Source organism: Tenebrio molitor, chromosome 1 (genome assembly GCF_963966145.1).
Source record: "Tenebrio molitor chromosome 1, icTenMoli1.1, whole genome shotgun sequence".
Classification (NCBI taxonomy): domain Eukaryota; kingdom Metazoa; phylum Arthropoda; class Insecta; order Coleoptera; family Tenebrionidae; genus Tenebrio; species Tenebrio molitor.
Genome location: NC_091046.1, coordinates 18,684,886 through 18,711,326, shown reverse-complemented (window position 1 = coordinate 18,711,326; position 26,441 = coordinate 18,684,886). Strand labels below are relative to the sequence as shown.

At 35.1% G+C, this 26,441-nt stretch overlaps 1 protein-coding gene and 1 long non-coding RNA gene across 5 annotated transcripts in view; one reads left to right on the top strand and one right to left on the bottom strand.

Moving 5' to 3' along the window:
* Window positions 1-26,441, bottom strand: part of LOC138128880 (ATP-dependent translocase ABCB1-like) — a 79,966-nt gene that overhangs the window by 30,167 nt on the left and 23,358 nt on the right. The window lies entirely within an intron of this gene.
* The window catches only part of LOC138128973 (uncharacterized), a 51,655-nt gene continuing 48,347 nt past the window's right edge, over window positions 23,134-26,441 (top strand). The window contains exons 1-3 of one of the 2 annotated variants that reach the window (XR_011158984.1): window positions 23,134-23,591; window positions 23,642-24,025; window positions 24,074-24,377. This is a non-coding gene — a long non-coding RNA (uncharacterized lncRNA). Of the gene's footprint in view, window positions 23,592-23,641; window positions 24,378-26,441 lie in introns of both variants that reach the window. The other variant, XR_011158981.1, reaches the window with a different exon arrangement.

The following is a 26,441-nucleotide window of genomic DNA, read 5'->3' as shown; positions in this document are numbered from 1 at the left end:
CTATTTGTCCACAGACATACTCACTCAATTTGTATATACAGGCTGTTAGGGAATGCTTCCGACAAAATTTCAGTAGGTACAAATTTATCATAGAAAATGAAGTTGAAAATTTATATAGGCTGTCCCAAAAATGGCGTACTAAAGGTGCACTACGGTGTAGAAGAGATTACCGTAAACGTCAGAAAAATGTTAAAAAAATTCTATTGCCCTTATTTAAAAGTGGCACTTAACAGGTCAATTATTTCGAAATATATGTATTAAATTGTCATGACAGCTACCTTTAATAGTACATATTATCACAAAGTACAAGATCACTCACTATCAATATCTAATCCTGCATAACTGAGAATTTAGAAGCTTTGGAAATCGAAAAAATTATTTTAAATCCACTACGGTAACATTGCAAGGTAATGATGTACGAGTATATCTTTGTTTACATTGTATTACCGTTAATAATAATAATAGTACCGCAATCTCTTTTTAAAAATTTAAAAATTTTGGATTTAGAGAACACATTGGTAGTTGAAATTCAAAAAAGTATATTATTATACTCATGTCATATCGTGAGTAAATTCCTTAACATTGACACAGAACATAATACACAACAAAGTCAAAATGCGGAGGCGAGACGCCGGTAATTATGTTGATAAGCACTGCACTATTACTTGATAGTATTATCCGTAATAGTGTATGTACTCCGGCAAAATTGCCGTGCCGCCGGGTGGCGGAGGGATAGTTGATAGTTATAAACGAGAAAGTTGTTTGGAAAATGACAATTACAAATTATATTTTGATCGAACAGTTTTAACTGACATTCATATCAAGCATAACAGACCAGACATTATTATTTTAAATGAACAACAAAAGCAAGCATATCTTTTAGATATAGCTGTTCCAAATTCACACAATAAACACAGACATATAACACAAAAATTAATGTGGCTGAGAAATCTTTGGTGTTTAGAAAAAAATTCGATTTTACCACTTACAATTTCATCAACGGAATAGTACCGCCAGTGGCTTTTTGCTTTGGGGGGAGGTCCACGTATTTTTGTATTAGGTTTATAAAAATTTGGTTTTCAATGTAATTTGCTACTTATAACACAATACGACTTGAAAGAACACATGTTTATTGTTTATACTCGACGTGTTGAAAAAGACCAACAAAAAAAGTCAAAGAACAATTTTAGATAAGTAAAAATCGGATAAAATCAAGCTATTTTAATAAAGAAAATCATGTTTTAAACAATACAGGGTGTTTCTGAAATAAGTGCATTAATTTTAACTGGTAATAGAACTCATCAAAAGGAACAACTTTTCTCTCTGCCATTTTGGCGAAAAACGTTGCGTAATGGCTTAAAAAAATAGGAAAGATTTTCCTAAAATCGTTCATATCTTCAAAACCAATCGTTTTTCGGCAAAATGGTAGATAGAAAAGTTGTTCCTTTTGACGAGTTCTATTACCAGTTAAAATTAATGTACCTATTTCAGAAACACCCTGTATATCGGGATATCAAAAATTATCTTGATCAAAGGTGGTCATGGATTTTTAAATAATTAAATGTCAAAATCTGAATTTTTATGCATGCTTTACAAATTGTATCGGTGGGTTTCGCGAAACTAGCTCTGTGACTCGTAAAAAAGGTGCTGGTAGGCCAATCGTTCGTAGCGAAGAAGTTGTAATGAGTAATGACGTTCGTCAACGTATGGAACAAGACCCTGCAAAACACACGAAATAAGTTGAGACGGACGTTTTCCAATTCATGACCAGCTTTGACCAAGATAATTTGACATCCCGGTAGGTAGGCAACGTTCACGTTGTTTTGGCATAATGGGAGGCCATGATTTATTTTTTTAACGTTGGACACACTGTTTGATTTTCGTCACTAAAGTGCCTGACATGCGGACTTATCAAAATGAACATAACACGTTGCTGAATTTCCAGCGATGTCTGAGTATTCTTCTATTGCAAACTAGTGAAAGTGACAACAATGCAGTAGACATTGACGCTATTTATAACCCCAAACTTAGAAAAATATAACCTAATTCAACAGACAGCTTTACTATACTTCGTCCAGCGAGAGATTGGGAGATTGCAGGCTTGTAACCCAACACTACAAAATGCACTACTAGAATACATTAATTAGAGCATAATTTCAGGGCAAAAAATCTTACTGCTTGAAGAACATACAGGGTGATTTTGAAAGTTGTGCAGATATTTTAATCACGAGCTACTGGCTTCATGTAGAACTCGGAAAAAATGTTTAAAAAATTCTATGTCAAAAAATAAAATGACATTTGTTTTTTGAGCTACAATTTTTTTTAATTGCTTTTAGTCTTCTACGTTGTCAAACAACCTCGTAGGTAAAATTTCGGCACATTTTAAAAATACACGCTGTATATCATATTTTATAAAACGTACACCAATGCGGTTTCCTTGTTTTAAAGCATATTTCCTACTTCGCATTGGCGTACAGTTTATAGAACATGATATACAAGGGTGTATTTTTAAAATGTGCCAAAATTTTACCTACGAGGTTGTAAGACAACGTAGAAAACCAAAAGCAATTAAAAAAAATTGTAGCTCAAAAAATAAATGTCATTTTATTTTTTCACATAGAATTTTTTAAATATTTTTTCCGAGTTCTACATGAAGCCAGTAGCTCGTGATTAAAATATCTGCACAACTTTCAAAATCACCCTGTATTTCAAATTTTACGCGCGCTAGGTACTACATACTTGCTCCATGTAGAATTTAGTAATTTTTATGCCAACCAATCTCTCGCTATATCAAATTAAATGCAAAATTTCCATGGCCTCCCATTATGTCAAATCAACGGGTATGCATTTTATGTAAAGTTGACTCAAGTTGCAAAAAACCAATTTGGATTTGCAACAGCAATTTTATGGCATTAGTCGTTTGAAATTACTTTAAAACTGTACTTATATGGGAAATATTCAATCCAAACTATGATTTTCAGGTCCTTTTGTGCCTTTATTTGGTTCAAAAATATTGAAAAAATGCTGTTGCAAATGACAAGTGGTTTTTTGCAACTTGAGTCAACGGTAGGTAATCGACTTTTTAATTTTTAAGTCGAGATTTTTTTTTCAACACTGATGACTTTATGATTATGTATATCCTGAAAAGGTATTATTCAGTTGTAGAAAAATATGGATGAGCTCGGGGGGGTCCGGACCCCCTGGACCCCCCCCCCGTATCTACGCCACATTGGTAGTTGAAATTCAAAAAAGGTATATTATTATACTCATGTCATATCGTGAGGAAATTCCTTAACATTGACACAGAACATAATACAGGGTGACTGACGAAAAACCTTTGATGCTGTATCTTGCTTATTTTTTATCCAATTTGAATAAGTGACACATCAAATGAAATAATTTTGAAAACACTTTATTATCAACTAATTAAAAATAAAACTTCCGTCCAGTTTTTGACTGATGAACATCAGCTTCTTCTTTTCAAATAGCACTGTACATTTTTTTTTATTCAGTATTGTAGAGATTTGTCTTCTGAATATAAAAATGCAAAGAACTATACCCATTCATTAAACAAAAGTCAAGAAATTAAAGAGTAAATGTACAAAATTTAAAAATCAAGTGACCAAAATAAACAAAAGAGAAGTTTGTTCTAAATGCTCGAAATGACTAAGTAAGCTCTGAATATGCATTTGTCAAAACAGTTTCATGATAATAATAATGTTGCTGTGGAAGAAAATTTCCAAAGACGATTTAGTGCTAATGTGTGGTGTGGCATTTTTGGAGATAGAATGGACTAGTGGGTCCGTTTTTTATTGATAGCTGTCTCAATCAAACAAAATATCATAATAAACTAAGCAAAAATGAATAGGGAATTTTTCCATTTTTGAATTTTTTATAAATGCAGTTTAAAATTTATAATGAAATGTGTTAGAAATATATAAAGATACACATTAGATGTGACGTTCCAAGTACCTGTAACATTTTAAATTTATCTAGTGTTTAAGAATACGTGAGAGGATTGGGGCAATTATTTTGCTTTCTAAGAAAAATTGTGGAATTCCCTATTCAGTTTTGGCTAGTTTATTTATTATCAATCGAAATAAGCAACTTTCTGGATGAGATACCATTAGCAGTGTTGAATAGAGTCGTGTTTCATCAGGACGGCGCCATACTACATAATGCACGCATGAATTTTGTATTTTTAAATCAATTAAATTATGTTGGTGAACGATGAATGGGTGCTCATGGAGCTATTCGATGGCCCACTAGATCCCCAGATTCGAATCCATTGGATTTCTTTATATTCATTGGAAACTTTCGAGACAATATTTATTTGACCTCACCAGGCACCCAAAAAGAGTTAAAAAAGGGGTAGTGCGAGTATGTCAGGAAAAACCCCGATTTTTTTTACTGAATGCAAAAGTGGGCATTTCTAGGAGGTATCGACAGTGTCTGCAACAGCACTGAGGAAATTCTGAGCAACCAGAATAGATTTTGTATTGTTTACTTGATTTTTGATTTTCAATTTTTTTCAATTAAAATACATTTTTTTGTTTTTTTCTTTTAAGGTATGAATATTCTGAAGAAGATTCTTTATAAGAACGAATAAAAAAATATATAGAGTGTAATTTGAAAAAAAAAAAGTTGGCTATCGTCTGTCAAAAAATAGATGTCGAAAAAAATATCGAATGGGATAATAATGAAGTGTTTTTCGAACTATTTCATTTGATGTGTCATTTATTCAAATCGCATAAAAAATAAGTAAGATACAGCGTCAAAGGTTTTTCGTCAGTCACCCTGTATAAAAACAACAAAGTCAAAATGTGGAGACGAGACGTTTGCAAATTAAAATTTGAAATTTATTACTGTCACCCATAAGAATATAGACACAATTTGATTGACACATGTCAACATGTGAAGTGAGGTTATTCGTTCCTAAAGGCTGCTTTACAGCATACGTGAGTGGAATGACAGTTGTGGACGAAATTTTTTGTCCGCCTTTGTACATTTAAACATCCTCGATAAGGTAGTAAGTAGTTAGTACGCCAATTTTGGGACACCTGTATATCATTTGTCATAAAAATGTAGTTTCTTCAAAAAATGGTCTTAATAGTTATTTATGCAACAAGTGCATACGATCGAACAAAAAAACGTTGTATTCAACTCGTTCCCGTGTAAATTAGCCTTTTTTTGGCACTCGTGGGCCTTTAAAACGCTCGTTTCACTCGCGTTTTAAACTGGCCCCCTCATGCCAAAAAAATCTTTCACTATTACACTGAAGGAGAGGAAGCGCTACTCCACTTATTCCTGCTTGAACTAAGATAGCCTTGTTACTGGTGATCCACAACTATAGCAAGGAGAAAAAAAAACAACGATAAACAACAGTTCAGTCCTGTGTGGTCCTGTGTGCCGTGCGTGAAAAATGCTATTAACATTCACTTTTTGCACGATCATAGACAGACTGTTGACAGATGCGTGCAATAATAGTATATTATACACCAAGGTAGAGAAGAAATTTTTTTAAGCCGAGGTAGTTTATTCCCCGGGAATAAAGAAGCGATGCTTAAAATTGTCTTCTCTAGCGTGGTTTATATACTATTTTTTTCACTACTAGATCCGTTAAAACCCTTTCTAATAATAATTATTAATTAAATTTGTTTGTCCGATGCGACGATCCGAGTTCTCATTTTTCAACGCTTGCTATGAAAATTGAAAATCGTCTGTCTACGTTAACCAATAAAATCAAAGAAAATCTTTCGTTGCTAGGTGACAGCTGTTCATTATTGACCTTGGTTAATAATGAAAATTATTATTAACCTTGGGAGAGAAATTCTACTTCTGGGGTCGGTTCGAGAGTCAATAATGACGCCTTCTGAGACTAGTAGTGAAAAAAGATTTTATTGCACTAGTGCAATTAAGAGGCACTTGTTCCACTGAAAACAATGCAATGAACACTCACTTTTTGCATAATCGTAGAAAAAAATACGTACCCCACTGTTTTGGAACTGCACCGATTACAAATTTGTAACAATACCTTGCTTTGTTGCTTACTTGAAAAAAATGTGTTACTGCTTAGTTACCAAAACAATTCAAACACTCAAAAATTCAAACTGACAGTTTGGTGATAATATAATTGATTTCATATAAATGCTCATCAAGTGAGCTGTGCATTTGTAAAAGCACCTTTAATTTAGTTACATTACAAAAGTCACATTTATGAAGGTCATGTCCAATAAATCTTTACTTGGTAAAAATACAAAGACAAAAACAAATAAGAATTACTTTAATTTAATCGGTAAAAAGACGTAACATTGCTTTTGAAATCAGCAATGTTAAAATGGACAAAAACTGAAAAATTATTCAAACCGGATTCGCGCAGAGCAAGCAACTTTGAAAGTCAAAGTCACTAGCTTTAGCTTTAATACCAACAGAAAATCAGATTTTCATGGCTTGCTTAGATGCACATTTATATTTAAATTACCTAATTTCAAAAAATGTCGAGGTATACGATTGCAGAGTATGTCGACATGCATTTTGTTTATGGCGAGTGTGGCGGCAAAGCCAGAGCGGCGGCTAGAAGGTATACAGAACGTTTTGCTGAACGTCGACTGCCCCAACACGAGACGAGCTGTATGTCAAAGGCTTCGGGATCAGTTTTACTCAAAAATCAAGATGTGGGAAGAGGCCGAGATCTTGATATAGTAAATATCTAGGAGGAGATTCTCTATCGAGTTGAGGAAGACCCGGCCTTTAGTACATGTCACCTTGCAAGAGAAGTGGGAGTAAGTCATTGCTCATTGGACTGTTTGGGGGACACTGAGGTAAGCTGTTCTCTATCCATACCATGTCCAACACGTCCAAAGCTTAAGCCCGAATGATTTTATTCCTAGACCAAACTTCTGTGCGTGACTATTGAATAGAAATGGTGACAATACGTTACTTCATTCTGAGATTCTTATGACAGACGAATGTTGCTTTACACGGAATGGTATTCTCAATTTCCATAATACCCACCACTGGGGCAAATGTCAATCTACACGCTACGTTCCAGACACATTTTCAACATCGGTTTTCCATTATTTGGGCTGGAATAATTGGAACACAACTTATAGGACCGTATGTTTTACCTGAAAGACTTAACGGGGAAAATTATTTTGATTTTCTGGGAACACATCTGCCAGAATGATTAAAAAAAGTACCCTTGGCGGTCCGGCGAAGAATGTATTTTATGCATGATGGTGCTCCTCCGCACTTTAGCTTAAATGTGAGACGTTTTTTAGATGCTTCCTGTGGTGAAAGGTGGATTGGTTGAGGTGGAGCGATTACATGGCCACCCCGCTCTCCAGATCTTAATAGCTGTGACTATTGTTTGTGGGGTTACATCAATCGAACTCCAATAACCACAGCAGAAGATTTAGAAGAGAGAATAGTAACTACGGAGGAACGGATTGGAAACAATCCCAACGAGATAGCTAGAGTAAACAACTCTTTGCTAAGACAGGCAGAAGCGTGTATTAGAGCAAATGGGGCTCATTTTGAACATTTGCTTTAATTTTGTGTTTTTGTTAATAATTCCTATTTAAAAAAAATTATTTGTTAATTAAAGGTTGTTTTGTTTTCTGTTGAAATTTGATTTTACAATTTACCAAACATTACAATTAAATGAGAAACTATCGCGCCAACAATTATAACAAGGCGATCTTCATTTACTTGAGACCGCCTTGATTATAATTATACAGGGTTATCATAAATGACTGTATTGTACATTTTTTAATTATAGTCCGATGGATCAATTAATAAGCAGAGCAACTGTTATATTGCTATCTCTTTTCAACATAATGTAAAACAAGCTATACTGCGTGATCAACAAGGACTGAAGCTGTTGGCAGCAAATGACAGCAAAATATTCCCAAAGTATGAAATTTTTTTGTGCGTCAGTGTTGGCACCCTCTGCAAGCTGTGAATGTCAAAAAAATTAGGTTATGTTACGAGTTGGTAGTTTTAAAACACGATACGTACAAAACGACCAAAAACAGTATAAAATGTAATTAGCGGTACTTAATAATGGCCCACTGTTTCGATATTCATAAAAGCGACAGGCCGTGCCCGCATGCCCCTCCTGAGAAACAGAAACATGTTTTATGCGTTATTATTTTCGAGCTGAAAGTCTGCGGGATGCAGGGATTAGATCCGGGAAAATTTGTAAGGGTGGAACTTTAATTTCTTCTTTAAAATGGTTAGGCAACTTCCATATGACAAGCCTGTAAAGTAAGGAAAAGGAATGACGGGATTTTTAATGTTAATGATTATTAGTTCCTGCATTAAACGTGCCCAACAAAGAACTTTGGATGCGTGTGTTTTACATAAGAATCATGCCTGTTTGGAGTGAAAGCTTTCGCACTGACTTTCGAGGGTTTTGTTCCATTCTACCTCGAACATTCTCAACTACATCTTCTATAAGTGTAGATGTTCTACCAGTAGGTTTTGCCTTTTTCACATCACCTGTTTGTAGGTAACGTTGCACCAATCTCGTGCAATGCTGCCTAAACGCGACTAAGGTACCGGGCCGCCCAAGGTACCAACTGGCTCGGGGAACATTTGTTGAAATTGGTGCAATGTATCGTCCGTGCTCCGTGGAATACTGACAACCGTTAGAAGCATCAAAATTTCCAGTCCGAAAGTACGCCATACCAATAAAAATGTCTTGCTCTAGTGGAAAAACCATTTTCATTAATAAATTGATACAAAAATGACACTTGATTTTGAAGTTTAAATTTGCTCGTCAAAATTGACAACTGAAAATGTAATGCTACCAACTTCACTGAAATTTTCATCATGTTGTCATTGATGCCAACAGCTTCAGTCCTTGTTGATTACTCTGTATATTGGATTCTTGTACGTATTTCATTAAGTCCGTCCCACTATGCATCACGCTTTGGCATGTGCGATTATAGCAAGACGGGAGTTGTACGTTTATTCCATTAGCGACGTCAAAGTTTTAGGTTAGGTTTTAACTACATTTGTGATCATTTCGTTTAATGTTGCTTGAAATTTCCGCCATATGATGCCAAGGAAAAGTTACGCAACTCTTTCTTGAACAGCAATCACTGGCAGAAGTGGATCATTATTATCTCATTCCTGTGAAAATACATTAACAAATTTCTTATTAGCGTGTAAGGGCATTGCCGAAACAAAATCTAGGAAAAAAGAAAGACAGTCCAAACCTGGTTGTTTAGTGTTGTCTTCAACAACTTTTAATATACCGTGTGAGCAACAAGTACTGATTGAGTTGGCAATAAATTCTGGTGATTTTTGGTAACTTTTATGTCATGTTCCAACGAAAAAACCATTTTATTAATAAAAGATTACAAAAACCAAGACGTTTAAATACGAAATGTATACCAGCTGTCAATAGTGTCAATAAAACAAACCGAAATAGGTACAATTCACAGTCTTGAAAATTTTATGTAAATTTTTTTATTGCCAACTGTAACGTTATTGTTGCTCACCCTGTATTTTACCTATTAGTTGATAAATAGTTATCAAAAGAGTTCTGAAAAGAACTGTTTATTGAAAAACAAAATGAAAACGGAGGAATGAATTTGCAGAAAAATCATGAAAGCACGAAAGAACACAACTCAAAATCTCAAAAATTGAAATTTGTAAGATATTTGTCTCAAGATGCCAATATAAATTTTCAAATATTGGTAGCACCATGCACTGCTGTCAAATGTCGAAAGCAGACGCAGGTCATGTCGACTTCTTGATTCGGACTAAGCTCATCGGACTATAATAAAAAAATGGACTATAGTCGAAGTAGGCCATGCCCATGTTATGAAATTTTTGCCGCTTTCACATGAACTGTCAATTTTTGTTGCTGTCACTGTCATTTTTTAGGTGAAAATTGGGGTGATAAGATTTTTTTTTTAAATTAACGATTGAATCCAAAAATATTCAGGTGTTTTTCATAATGTGTACCTATCTATGACGAAAAGAAACAATATCGTGTTGCTAAAAAATAAATATGTATTACTTGTTGAATTATGTATTATTGATACTATTTAAATGTATTACTCCATTATATTTTACAATTTACATCATACATTACATATTTTCATATTTCTTAAATTACGTAGGTACAGTAAATTTCAATTGTGTAATTCGATATTTTTGCGAAATCCATCTCTCAGGAAACAAAAGTGTCAAAAATTAAAAAATTGTTGGCATTTAATTTAGTTTATTCATGGGTATAAATTTGAGAATAAAACGTTTTAATTTACAATCGCAAATTCATATTCGTTTTCCTACTTTAGAGAACCAAATACAAATGAACAAGTTTACCGACAGTTTTCTAAAACTCATAATTAGAGCGCGGATTTTTAAGCACAAAAAATGTCAAAAATAGCGCTTAAAAATGCTTAAAATACAGGAAAATAAGCGTAAGAAAAGCACTAAAACCACAAAATAAGCTTTAAAAAAGCATTAAAACTTTTTTAATAAGAATAAAACTCTGACAAATAAAAAAAAAATGTTTAATACTTGTATATCTAATTGTAAGTATGTATAAACAAAGAAATTTTAACTTTATAATATAACAAAAAATATAAGTAAAGTTTAAAATAAGCTACAAATTAGTATATTAAATATATTAAACTTCGCTCTTATTTTTATAGCATGCAATGATCAAATGTTTTTCGATGTTTTGAACTGAAAAACTTCGTCTTCGGTCACTTAAAAGATTTTTGAAGTGCGAAAAACTTCTTTCTACATCCACACTTGTTAGCGGAGCATACTTAAATTTTCCAACCAATGAGACTTCTATTTCGAAATTTTCCACAATATCTCCTTTGAAAATATTTGAAATGTTTTCTAAAACTTTATATCCTGTGTTTTTTGACAAAACTTCGTTCAACTTAGTCGTTACAATTTTTCCAACACGCCCTGGTACTCTTGATACAGCTATTTGGAAATTGTTTATTATTTCTACAGCCTCTACCAACGTAAGTTCAGTACTTTCAAGTTTTTTTATTGTAGTACTTACGAATTTATAATTTGCTTTAAGAAAAGCTAAATTTTGTTTAATCTCCTGGTTTTTGAGAACAGTCTGACAATCTTTAATAGACTGCGATGTGGACTCAGAAAAATCTAGAACAACTTTCTTAAAACCTTCAAAATTGTCAGCGTAATACATTGCCGCGTCTAGCCATGTTCCCCATCTTGTTAAAACTGGTTGAGGGGGCAGAGGGATGCCAGGCATATTTTTTCCTTAAATATCTGAACTCTTAGTGGTGCTTTTAGAAATATCTTCTTACCTTGTGAAATTAAAGTGTTCACTAAAGGAAACTGCAATCGAATAGTTTCCGCAACCCGATTTAAACCATGAGCTAGGCATGTACAATGAATTAAATTTGTGTAGAAAATTTTTAAATTTGATGCTGCTTTGATCATGTAAGCTGCCGCATCCGAAACCATTAACAATATTTTTTCAGAAGGAACTGGGTTTGGTAGAAAAAATTTTGTGAGTTCGTCATGAACGAATTTTGTAACTGTGTTGCTGTTTGTTTTTTCTAACTCTTTAGATGCAATTAAAAATGCTTTAGTTGGTGACTCTTCATGCAATATTCCCATTATCAAATTAGCAATATACCGCCCACAAACGTCTGTTGTTTCATCCACACTAAACCATATGAAATTATTTGAAATGGTACTTTTTAGTTCGTCCATGACTTCTTCATGTAACGAATCAACATAATTCTTGCGAATTGTAGATTCTGAAGGGATATGCCTGCTGCAGTATTTTTCTAAAAAACATTTGAATTCACCGTTATCTAATTTTTTTAGAGGTATATTGGAAGAAATCATTGCGTTGCATAAATCTGAATAGAATGTTTTCTGTTCATCACTTGAAGAGGTGGCTATTGATTCTTTTATAGTTTGTTGTCTAATATTTTGCGAAGATAGCTTTTTAAGGCGTTCATGATGACCAGCGGTTTTAGTGTGCTGAATGATGTTGTGCTTTTTTTCGCAGTTAATCTGCAATAAGAGAGCCCATGTGACAATTTCCTATCGAAATAAATTTTTATAAGGAAGACTTACCGTTTTAATACAGGCTCTACAAAATATTTTATTATTTTCAAACTTGAGTTCCGGAAAGTTTTTTATATATTCTTCTATTGGTGGCTTAATTTTAGGCATTGCTATAGTAGATAGATATACAAAGTTAAACCAAAACACAGACACACAATTTAAAGTAACTAAACAACACCGTACCTACTTTATCTGTCGATTTTGTGAGACAGAATGGTCTCACTTTTACGTCTTTACCGCGTCTTGGATCAAAATAGGTTGTTGTTTTTGTGCCTTATATGACAATTCGCCAAATCGCCATTCGGGCGTAGGCCGTGGAAGTCTCGGGTCGCCGTTTCCAGGAATACACGGCCTAGATTTTTAAGTATTACGTTGTAAAACACCGACAAAAAAAGGACCTTTTAACTATTCTTATTTCTTGTGATTCATATCATATAAAAAGCGTAAAAGCAAAATAAATTATAAAACGAACAAAAATGCCAGAAATTGGCATAAAAGCTACAAAAAAGCAAAAAAAAAGCATAAAACATATAATAAGCATGAAAACTCAAAAAAAGCAAAATAAGCATAAAAAACTTTATATTAAATGGCTGTTTTTGTCACGATTCATGTTTATTTCTAATTACTTTCTTCTTGCTATTAATTATTATGTAAAGCGTAATAGCTAGAAATCCGCGCTCTACTCATAATCATTTAATTGAACATAATGACAGTGACAAGGTGACAAGTAAAAAAACACAACCTAACTTTTTGCAGATCAATCATCAAGTCCTTGTCCTATTTTATTTTGGTCAACAACTGTATATATTTAAAAAAAATATGCCGGTTGAGGAAAGAATGTCATTTAAATTTATATCATGAATACAAGTATGCTTCTATTAACAGATATTTATTGTTTTCAACTGTCATAAATTCTCATTTTTCTCCTTTGTAAACTGCTTCTTAACTGCCCTAAAGCAAAATGAGCAGATAACGAATCGTTGCCCTAGACAACACATTCAACGTTACATTTCTGACAGGTCTTGAAAAATTTGTCAAAACTGTTAAAAGCAAATGCGAAACCATTTTTAAAAGATTTGGAAGCTTCAGGGACGTCGTTTCAAACAATAAAATTTAGTATGCTCGCTACGCTCGTGTTTTAATCTTGTCCCTTGTGACAGTTTATTTTGAAATCAGTCAAAATTAATTATTATGACATTTATGACAATAAAGCTTAGACTACAACGGGTTTTTTTAAATGACAAATAAATTGCTGCCCGAAATTCCCGGTGCACCCGAACTGCGGTCAGCGGTCAGAAGCCCAATAATCCGACACCTGAACTGCGGTCAAAGAATTTTAACTTACCTGGTCGTCTCTAATCTTATCTCGAACTGCGGTCAAGAAAATTTAACTTATTAGGCAATCACCAACTTTTTGGGACCGAGTTAGCTATGATTATCTAGTGTTTTTGTTGGCAGTATTTCGGTGATAACTAAAAAGGATGTACCTGTTGGCCACCATTTATTATATTTAATTCAAAACTTTGGAAACAAACATTTATTTACAAAACAGTATTACAAAACTTGTGAGACACGCATTTAACATAATTATACTAATGTTTTAGTATTAAGTTGTTCAATCTAGAGTTAATAAAATTCTGTTTTGGCGGTAGTCAAATGTTTCATCAACAAAGAACATTTGTTGATTAGGTACACATAAATTGCATGTTACTTTCACAAAAACATATTATGTGAGATTCTGTTCTGTTGACTGATAAAAAAATTTCCCCTCTCGAGGTCTTGACCGCAGTTCGGGAGGAGATTAGTAAGACCGATTATGACCCTTTTTACCTGACCGTACTTGGACCGCAGTTCGAGTGCGCCCGAAATTCCATGCTCCCAATGGTACAGTTGCGGCCGTTGAAATCTCAGACAGGAAAGATTTAAACACTGTATAAATTCCGAAATTTGACTAGCGTAAACAGGATTTTCATCAAGGTTTATAAAGTCAGTGTCAGTATTTGACATATTAGGTCAGAATCGCGCGTAACTTTTGAAATGCCGCAATTATCTGATTTGCAAAAATGTGTTTGTCTGAGGGACGGTGTGAGTATAAGAGCCATTGCGAGAGAAATTAATGTGGATAATGTTTGAGTGACATTTTGAGAAACGTCACTTTCAATACCATTTACAAAGCCAAAAGTTTGGCGTTGTCAAAGTGTCTGAGTTTTCAACGGCCGCAACTGTACATATACCTACGGTGTCCCAGAGTTGCGAAAAAGCTCCATAACTTGTTTGTTATTAAAGATATCAACTTTTACTTTTTTCTAGATGATAGCTACTGCACATTCGGAAAATATTGCGGTATATATACAGTGTGTCTCAATATTATAAAAACACTAAAGTTATGTTTTTTTAAACGGAACCTAGCCAGTTTGATTTTATTTTTGAATTCTATGCTAAATTATGAATCAAATTTATACTGGTCGTTTTTACTTATCTGCCATCGTTTTTGATCAGTGGCGCTTTTTTTACCAGAATTTCGAAAATTCGTACCTTCCAAATCGTTGCACATAAATTAAAATGATTGACGCTGTTTGATTTCTGAATGTTTGCCGCATCTTCTGAGTGTTTACTCAACAACCTGCTCAGTCACATATACCTACTGAGATTTTTTAAACATAACGAACTAAAAATGTCAAAAATTCATTTTTTTCAAATGGCACCCCGTATTTATTATTGCACTGGTCGAAAGCTTTTTTGACAAGCTTTTGAACAATTTAAGGTTTGTATAGTCAAATCTGAAAATCTAGGGTGCTATCCTAAAATCGCTAAATTTGGTGCAATTTTTCCATTAAAAAGACAATACAAAAATCCGGTGTTTAATGTTTAATGGCATGCTAAGCCTACCGGTAATTTCGCCACTGTACTTCCCGGAATTAATCTACATTCTACACTTACCTGCCCATAAGGACGGCACCGTCGGACGGCCGACATAAATATTTCTGTATCTGAGTCTGAGACAGGAAAACAAGTAAATGCATTTATGTATATGGAAAAACAATTTATTATTTAAGATTACAATGGAAAGATTAATTCTTAAAAATAAAATTTTTATTTTTAAAAATTAATATTTTCATTGTACCTAATCTTATTATTATGTCGCTTTATCATATTATTTATAAATTTTTGTCTGTCTCTGATATGCTTATTATGAATTTTTGCTACCAAATGTAGACTTTGTATTTTGTATTTGAAATTCTTTCAGTTTTTCTAAAAACACAAATAAAGTTGGTTCAGGTGTCAGGTAGTTACTTAAATCCACCATTATTGGGTATGACCCTCAATAAAAATGTATTGAAAAATATTGGTGGCGAAATTACCCATGGGATTTTACTCAACGGTGATGCGCAAAAGATTAAGGTAATTACTGGTGGCGAGATTACCTGTCCCCCAAAAATCTACTAGGCCTAACAAAAGATAATCACACAATATGGTCACTCCATAAAGATGAATCAACCAATAACAATTAAACATTTAATTATTTTAGTGAATTTGTAATGATACTTGTCCCAAGATGCCAATATAAATTTTCAAATATTAGTAAATAGCACCATGCCCTGCTGTCAAATATCGAAAGCAGACGCAGGTCATGTCGACTTCTTGATTCGGACTAAGCTCATCAGACTATAATAAAAAAATGGCCTATATGCACAATCGTTTTAAATCATCCAATACATATTAATTTGTCATAATCTTGACGGATTTCTAATTAATTCGATGAAAAACTAAAATAAGAAAATCGAAACATATATGATCCTTCAATAACACCTCAATTCTCTGCAAATCTAATAAAATTGAACAAACAATAATTATTTTAATATAAGCTACTTTGTAAATATTATCACACGCCCAAACATTTCTTTTTTTTTAATATTTTAGATCCCATTTAAAACAGCATCGTGAGGAAAGGAAGAGCTTGGAAATCATATAAAAAGACTAAGTTACAAATGTATCCAGAATGAAATTAAGGAAAATATTCGTGCTGAATACAATGAATTTATTCGGTCTGCTGAAAGTAGAATCAAATTTAACCCCACTGATTTTTGGAACTACATTAACAGTAAAAAAACTCAACTCGAATACCTGGGGTCCGTTGCACAATATTTAAGAATTTACAAATTACAAAATACAAGTTACAAGTTATTACTTATTAGTTATTAGTACCAATAGATTGTGTTGCACAATTATTTTATACTAAGGACAACGTAACATTTTATCTGCCCCGCCCATTTCATTTTCTTAGTTACCAATCAAATAGGTTGTTAAGACGATCTGATTTACACAGTAAAAATTTCTGACATTCGAATTGTCTGAATGACATTTTATTTTTTAGAACCTAAAACAATAATTGTGGACTTGACAGCAAAATTCTTCTAACCTTAACTTTTTTACGTGGCAAATGTGATGAAAAGTTGTACAGATTGAATCTGGCTTTGATTCTGATTGGTCAATTTTAGTGGGCGGAGCAGATAAAAAGTTATAACGGCAATACTATAGTTACAGTTGTAAATTCTGCTAAATTTTATTAGAAAAAAATAATGAAATTACTAGTGTAGTAGCTTTAATTTATTTTTACTTGTCACAATCTAATGTTGCGACTGTCACGTTAAATTTTTGTAATTTAATTTGTTATTTACATAAATCACAAACCAAAATTATAAATGGGGGTAAACGCGATGACCAACGCAAGTTGTTATTATGCATTTTAACCAAAAAAAAAAAAAATAAATAAAATGCTGCATCAGTTCTCGGGACAATTCCCCAATCACCCGATTTGGAAGAAATTTTTAATATTTTAAAATAAAACTATTATGTATAAATAAAATATGTAATATCAAGGTTGGTAGAACTGACTAATTTGTATAATAGGTTGCCTCGTTGAAAATTGCGGGGCGGGGGGGAAAGTAACTCGTGACGTAAAATCAACCCAGAAATTTTGGGTGTTCGAATAGAACCTAAGGTTTATAAGCTCCGTGGAGTTTATTGGGTGACTTTTTGGGATTTATTCTAGCGAAGGAACACCTAATGCATGATCGACAGACTCTGTAGTAAAAGTTTAGTACACTGTGACGTCACGAGTAACTTTTGCGGGGGGAAAAAATTCAGACTATTGCTTTAAATGGAAACGAGGCAACCTATTATACAAATTAGTCAGTTCTACCAACCTTGTTAGGGTTAAAGTAAAATGTTGTAAGTGCGCAACCATGGGAGTTAGGTTTCAATCAGGAAGTCGTGGGGTTGTCTAGTAAATTTCTGTGGAGGCCACGGTTAAGTTATGGCCGTTAGCGGAGGCGGACCTAAGTCCTGCTCGATGCGGCTCTGGGATGCTGACGTGAAACCTCCGTCGCGGTTCTAGAGATCTTGGGTTTTTGTCGGTAAACGGTTGGTTGGGAAAGGCGGAGCAAGCTCTGCTCGAAGCGGCTTGGGATGCTCATCGTACAACCCCGAGGCGCTCTGTCACTCTTTCTTGGTCGGTGAAATAGCCCGACGTTCATTACTAACCCGAGTATCTAGAAACGTCGCTGGTCTCAAGCCGATTCAGATTATTCTTCTGAGTCCCCTCGCGGCCGAGAGTTTGTTACCTCCAGCTCTAAGCTCCCGTCGGCGTACCTTGACCGCGTAGTTACTAATTAAACTTTGAATTGTCATAACTAATTGTAAAAGATGAGTAATACCTGGGATACGGTTTTGGAGAGGGTTTTTATACGTCCCTGTCTGTGATAACTGCATTATGAATTTGTTACTTGTGTTTTTTTTTGCAACCTTTAACTTGTCATTTTTGTTGTAATTTACCCGTTGTGTTTATTTTAAATGTTGCTGTATTAATATTGTTGTTTCTGCTTTGTAATGGCCTCAGCTAGTTAATTTTCTGTACCTTGTTATACTTGGCCCCCGTTAATTTTGGATTCATTTCATTTGTTCGCCGAAAATCAACATTATCACAGGCATTTTTCAATAAAAGGTATTTGCGCCCCTCACATGTGTGTTTTCCAACTGGAACCCTCACCGTTTGCATTCCGAACCTTTTTCCGCCAAAAGAAAAACACAACGTAGGGCTCCTCCGCTTCGATGACGATCACGACCACATTTGTTACCGTTTTGCGCAGGTTCGAATATTTGGCGGAAAAAGTAATGTATTCAGATCATTACAACGTGACCAGATTGAACCAATAGAAGTTGCGGATTCATGGGTTAATCGCGCATTAAAATTTAATTCGAATTAAATATTTAATTCTCTTTCTATAAACTGGCCATAAGAGTTTTAAAAGTATTGATTGTCTTAAACTATTATTCTATGCTTTCATTCGATCTCACCTTGAATATACTTGTGTGGTATGGAACCCTAGATATCAAACTCATGTTTGTTCCATTGAGTCCATACAAAGGAAATTTTTAAAGTATTTGTACTTATTAAATTTGGTGCTTATCCAGTTAGAGGTTATGCCTACACATGTTTAATCAATGAATTTCAGCTGGAACCCTTGTATGTCAGGCCATGGCCAACTGTATCAAAACGGTAACCGCTTATTATGACCGTCCCACTCCGTAAGAAAAATTGTTCTTGACATTTAAAAAAATCGTACGTACAGTAGAGACTTCAAGTGACGATTATTTGAATTAAAAGACAGCGGATGACAGAAACAGAGAACAGAAACGTTTTTTTTTTTTCTGTATAGGGTTATGTCCTATTCTTGGTTATGTCCATGTTAAATATTTATAAGTAAATAAATTAACTGCAAGTGTTAATTGCATGCAGTAACAAAATAATTAAAATAGTAAAAGTGTAAAATAAGAAACATAAAAAGCTTAAAAACCATAAAAAAAACGAACTTCAATTGCGTCAAAATATCAGACATAACCTCAAATAGTTTTAATTCGATTTTAGTACCGAGCGATCATTTAAAAAATAAATCGAGTTTGCTTTGGAGCCTATGCTATAGCATGGGTTGCCATAGGTGGTAATACGCCGACTCGATTTATTTTTTAATTGATCGCACCGTATTTTTCTGAATACATTGTGTTGTTGGATTAATGTGACTCGTGTCAGCATTAGAATAAGTGAGCACATCAAAAAGATTGTCACCTATGAAAAAAATTCAACAAGACAATTATACCTAAATTTCCTAGAATGGAACAAAATTTTCATGGTTGCAGAGGATAACCCAAATGGACTTACCTAATAAATACAAAGATTCGCCGACCCAGCTAGCAAATAAGTTACCAGGAGCCAACGAGTCGTTTACCAAAAAGAAACATTCAGTTTAAAGGAAAATGCATATGGGAGGAACACACAGGATGAGATCCTAAATTTGTAATAAAAGCTTTAAAAATGTATCGACACGTTTATTTACCTTTAAATGTACACTTTTCTATGAAAATAAAAAGATTTTTCAGTATTAAAATGGTGTTTGGAAATAGCGACCTACGGTTATAACGACCGAATTTCACCGGTCCCTTCCACGTCGTTATAAACGATATATACTGTATGTATATGGTTTGGATAATACCATGTCAAAATGCCACTATTCTTTTGGCCGGTGTAGGAGGCCCAAGAGATCCTACTATTGCTCGCGGGACTATCAAATCGCTGCTCGAATACCTGGAGCTAGCAGATAACGCGCGGCACATGACGACGCGACGCGCCCACCCTGCCGTAACCTTTTTCGGGACGCTCATTTCAAGATCATTCAGTTTTGTTTGTTTGTTTCGTCAGTTAGTTCATTTTTTGTTTATCGTTTCAGTATTCAGTTTTTTTATCGTTTCGCTTTCAGTTTCACTTTCAGGTTCTTTCGCGGTTTTCTTTTGAGTTTTCATTTCAGAGTCACTGTGCCAGCCATTTCGGGGCGGCTGGAACAACACGCGTTGGGCCCAAAATTTAGGGCTGAGGTGGCTTTACGCCTCTAGGCTGTCTAGCTGCGGCCTATCTTTTTATCGTTCTCTTTTTTCTTCTTTCTTCTTTCCTTTTCCTTCAATTCCTCTCTTCTTCTTCACAGCTCGGGTAACCGTACGGCAAAGTTAGTTCCGATTCCCTTTTGTTCCCGTGACTTGCCGGAAAGTTACCTTCTTCTCTTCTTTTCCCCAACCTTCTTCCTTTTGTTCGAGTGTGTCCAACTTTCGAGATCCTGCGGAAAATGGCTGTTACCATCTATCGTGGAATGCGCGCGGACTCACCGACACATTACCGCAACAACATCCGTGAATTTCCCGGTCGATGAAATCCAACGTAAACAAACCGGCGCCATGATCGTCCATCTGTCCTTTTAGAGCGCACGTGTAGTACCGCCGGAAATTGTCATTTAGATGCGCTGTCCGTGCAATCACCGGGACGCCTTATTGTAGCGGAAAATAAGATCCAGCTATTTCGTGTTGCGCGCTCCTAGATACGGGGGTATCGAAAAAAACCTATCGTCAGCGGAAATCGAGGACTCGGTCGGCGACCGCCGAGCGGGCGGCTGTGCCACAAGTCGCGAGAAGCGAATTACGTGCGTGGCGTTCGGGATCCGCAATCATCCCCGAGAGCGGATAGCCGATCGCCATGGTGCATATCGTCCGGGGCTGCCAGGTTTCGGGAACCGTCAGGGAGCCCGAAGATTTCTACCGTTTATCGTTTACCGATTACCGTTATCGAGAGACCCTTCGCCATCTAGAGAGATAGAGGTAATTATCGTTCATTAGCGATTTCGCATCACTAATTTCGTCTATTAGGGGTAGTTTGATCAAGTACCGTACCATGAGGGAGTACCGGAAAGTCCTCCTTCAAAATTTACCGTGGAGCACCCCCTTTCAGCGGAAAGGAGTTGTCCGTTTAGCTGCTGGAGTTCCGTATCGTCGTTCTTCCAGTTAAGTGCGTCTATCGATATTTTGAAACGACTTTTTAAACACTAGTTAAGATTTTGGGTCGTTTATGATGGTCTCATTACTGGGGGATTATTTACCTACCCTGTAACAGAAACCCTCGATGGTACTTACTATGGCGGACAAAAAATTTCGAACGATCAAATTTTGGCATATCAAGAAATGTCAATGTAAGCTGCCCTTTACTGTTATTATGACGTTTATAAATTAAATCGAAAAATTGACGGTTTGAAGTAAACGTCTATCAAGTTTATAATAATAATTTAGTGATACAATGCCAGCCGTATCTGAATTTACTAAAGCCAAAATAGTAACCCTTCACCAGAGGGGTATGTCGTATGGGCAAATTTCGACGAATTTAAGGTTATCGAAGGGCACTATCCATGCCATTATGCGGAACTGGTAACACACTGGGACGGTGGTTCGGCGTCCAGGTTCTGGAAGGTGGGTGTCTTCCGTGGAACAGAACGAGGCACCCCCGGACTTTTACCGAAATCTGTACCTGTCCATGAGGAATAGATTGCTCTTGGTTGTACAACAAAATGGAGCAATGATCAAATATTGACTTCTTCAGTTTTATTTGTAAAGTTTGTTTTATTTTAAACTTTTAATTTTAAGTTTTATAAATAAATGTTATAATTTGTTAGTATTGTGGATTGATCTCTACTTTGAATTTTTTTTATATTTGCCTACCAAAATACAACCTGTTGGGTCGTTCTGTCTTGACGTAAATAGAACTAAATTTGGTTTCATCTATGATGAAGACATTCCTGATTTTGTGTTGATGCTAAACCTCTAGAACTAGATAGGTACGTAGCTACATTCTACACCACTCGATAGCCTAGGGGCTGCAGCGACTTTCGCAATTTCGACGGCAAAGACGAAACGATTAAGATTCATCCACGTTCACCATTCGTGAGCACGAGCGTCTAGCTGCAGGGATGAACCCTCCAATAGAAACGTTGGATGGTTGGAGCATTTAAAATTTGCCGCCAATTGACTATGACAGGGTGCGTTTGCAGTAGTGTAGTACTGTAGTACAGATACAGAGTGGATGAAGATTGAAGAGTGGTGTAGGGTGCAGGCTGCATGCATTTCGGTAGCTGGTGGTAGGCCGCTTTCCCTCTTCCGTTTATGGTTGCCGCTCCATATGTATAAAAAAACATCAAAATGATGTAAATATTTAAGTGAGTACACACCGTTCACACTCAGGAGTTAAATTAGGTGAAAAACAACTCAATATTTTTGGATTCAATCGGTAATACTCATCACCGTACTTTTCACCTAAAAATGACACTGACAGCGACAAAAATTGACAGTTCACATGAAACTGGCAAAAATTTCATAACATGGGTATGGCCTGCTTCGACTACAATCATTTATAATAATTACTCACCCTGTAGAAACGTTGCTAAAACTTTGTTCATAACATTGAAGTTATCGCGTAAAATTTGTACTCGCGCATGCGCATTTTGTTCTAGATTTTCATTGGAGGGTTTATCCCTGCAGCTAGACGCTCGTGTTTTGTAAATGGATAGTAGGTAGACAACCAAACTTGCAACTTTTATTTTATTATTTAGACGGAAATAAAGTATTATTACATTCAAATAACAAGTTTAAAGAGAAACTTTTAATTAAATTATTTCAACAAATATTCAAAGTGACCACCTATTCTTCCCAGCAATATGCCAAACGATTGTAAAATCTTTAAGACTTTTTAGTGACATTTAATGGCAATTGTTTTATAAGAGGTTGCTTGGATATGTTGTAATTGCTTGTATGCATTGACATGTTTTTTTTTTAAACTAACATAGGGTTATACAGGGTTATTCTAAATGATTGTAGTCGAAGTAGGCGTGAAAACTGAATGTAAAATTTATGGTTGCCGCTCCACATAAAAAAATCATCAAAATGATGTGTTAAATTGGGTGCAAAACAACTCAATATTTTTAAAATTGATAGAACAACTCAATATTTCTGGATTCAATCGTTAATTTAACAAAAATAAATAAAATCCTCATCACCGCACTTTTCACCTAAAAAATGACAGTGACAGCGACACAACTGACAGTTCACATGAAAGCGGCGAAAACGTAATAACATGGGCATGGCCTACTTCGACTACAATCATTTAGAATAACCCTGTACTAAGAACAACGTAACATTTTATCTGCCCCGCCCATTTCATTTTCTTAGTTACCAATCAAATAGGTTGTTAAGACGATCTGATTTACACAGTAAAAATTTCTGACATTCGAATTGTCTTAATGACATTTTATTTTTTAGAACCTAAAGTAATAATTGTGGACTTGACAGCAAAATTCTAACCTTAACTTTTTTACGTGGCAAATGTGATGAAAGCGAAATAAAATCCTCACTGTATTGCAGATTGTGCGGTGTCCAATTTAATAACAGAAAAGTCCAAACGGCAGTACGATAAGTGTTACAATGGCTTTAAAAAGCGGTGTAATAAAAATAATGTGAAAACGGTGTCGGAGAAGCAAGCTCACGCTGAACATACGGGATGGCATTGGTGTTACGAAGTTTCTGAAATTGGTACCTTTTTTGAAAAAAAGTCAGTTGATTATCAGGCGAAAAAGTCTAAGGTATTGACACGAGACCAGATCAATTTGCTGTATAATCTGCCCTTTTTTAGGTCATTTAAATCATGGGAATATCAGGAGCCATGCGAAGAGACGAACTAATCAAAATGTCTATCGATAACATCAAGGATGAACATTCTGTATTAATAGTGGCCGTTCCTGACACAAAAACTGGCATAAAACTAACTTTTACTGTCACCAATCCAGAATTTGTAAGATTATACCGCAAATATGCAGCTCTTGTTCCGTGTACTCATTCAGAGTTAAAAAAATATTATAAATTGTGCAGTGTCGCATTTGAAACCTGAAAAATTGAAACAGCAATATAAAAAATGTTACAGTGACTTTGAGACTGATGTAACAAGAAGAATGTGAAAATCGTGTCGGATAATGTTGCATTGGCTTACCTATTTACTGGAATTTATTTATTGTGGCAGGTAAATGTTAAATTCTGTTATGATAAGTTATCATCTGCTCCCTTTTAGGTTATTTTAATCGTGGAAATATCAGATGCCGTGCGAAGAGGCAAATAAATCAAAATGTCTGTTGATGCCATTCAGGATTCAGGATATGTTACTAGTTACTAGATATTTCCCTTTTTGACCGGTGAAAAATTAACCTAATTCATACGTGTCTGTTCTAGATCGATAATGGGGATCTTTTTTACCGACTCGTCATTCATGAAGCGACCACTCATTTGAAATTGGCGGGAACTTCAAACCGGATGAAAATTCTGTACTAATAGCGGCCGTTCCTGACACAAAAACTGGCATAAATCAAACTTTAACTGTACCCACCCCAGATTTTGTAAGATCATACCGCAAATATAGAGATAGATATGTTGTAATTGTGATAATAAATAAATATTGAAATGACTTCTACTTTTACGGCCGTCGTCAAGGCAACGGCTGCGAAATTCAATTTCGCGGCCTCTAGGCACGCAAAAAAAATTTTCGAAAAAAAATGAACCCCTACCTTCTATCAAATTTGCACCCGGAAAAAACATGTCGCTCCATTATTAAACATAATATGACAATGAATTATACACCGCTCGCTTCTTTCGTTTAAGAGAAATTCACAAAAAATCAAAAAACTCATATTTTTGCCTATTTTTGGCTCCCATACCAACAAATGGGGTCTATGGCCGGAATTTTCCCTATGCCTGACTTCAGCTCATCCTATATAATAACTCACCGGAATTTCGTTCGAATCGGCCACAAAAAAAAAATTCGAAAAAACCATGAACCTTCTATCAAATTTGCACCCGGAAAAAACATTTAAACAGCCGTAGCTGTTTTTGGCCCTGTAATCAATGTATCCGAAAATTACTAAATTTATTATTTATTTATACAGGGCATGTCACATAAGGCTTATTTCTGAATTTATTTTATACGCAACCAAAAATACTAATGACGCTGACCACTTGATACCGTTTATAATGTGATTTAATTAAATACCTATGTACTGTAGCGAGCAAAAAATTCTGGTCGTCAATGTCATTTAAAAATTTGGTTACAATTTCCCTGCCTGATTATGCCCATGTCAACAAAGTGTCAAAAAAATTTGAATTGTTATTAAAAAAATGACAACTAATGTCATACAACATGGTGATAGGTTATGACATTTACGACCGTTTTACAATAGAGCATTTTCCATTGCGTCAAAGCATGATCTTGGCGACCAGTTTTTTTTTTGCTCGCGACAGTATGTAATTTGGCTAAAAATGTCAAAATGACGTTATCCTGTTCTGATTAATGAAATCAAAAATTAAATTCATTAATTTTTATTTTGACATTTTTTGCGTTGGTAGAGGCATATGATTTATCCAAAGCAGCTTGATATGGAACCAGCACTTTGGCTTCGCGTCAAATAGTGTGCAAAATAGGGGTCATTATAAATGATTGTACCATCGTAGGTGGCTGTGCGCTATGCTTTAGGTGCGCCGCTACGCCGACCAGTTGTTACAAGTTACAAATATTTATAATGACCCCGTACAAGCATATGTAATTAACTTATCAATTGTTTCAGGAGCAACAACAATAGGTTGAAAGAAAATGCGAAAATATGCACATAAGATTCCGAAGCTGTTTTCAGTTGTACGCCTTCCACGAGATAGACGATAATTGTACACGGCTTTAGACTGATCAATGATCATTCCATAGATTGTCACGGGATAGCGGCCGTATTTACTGCACCGTCGTCGTCGTTACTTTAAAAGTTTAAAATAAAGTTCACCGTCAAAGCAGCCGTGCTTTACTCCACCGATGACGGCCGTCAAATTACGGCCGTTATTTTACGGTACCGCTTTGTAGAAAACCGAAGTTTTAGAGTAAGGCAGCCTGAGAAATGACATTTGGTGGGAGAAATCTGCGCGGACAAAATATTGCACTGGCGTGGCAAAACCAATCACAGCAGAGAATAGCGGTTACAGTAACAACCAGCTGTTCAACACCCCTATTTTACGAAAGATGGACTCGTCCGACTGATTTCCGTCTACGCTCACCCCCATCAAATGTCATATCTCAGGTCAGCCTCACTCTACTGCACATCATGACTCACGATGTCTTTCTTACTTTCTCACTTTCCAACCTTCAAGGGGTTCGAAAAGCTGTACGTTACTAAACGATTATGAATAAAATATATTGCGCATTGCATCACTTAAAGTAAATTAGAGACGGACAAAAATTAAGAGCAATAGATCTATTATTAAATGATAAATGTCGTCAGTCGTGTGCGTCATCAAATTAATGTATCAATTACAAACTTGTACTGATCCGGAAAAAAAGCCTTAAAAATTATTTTGTTAATAGACAGTTTTGTGTCTACAAATACTTACAAAAGGACAGTTTATAT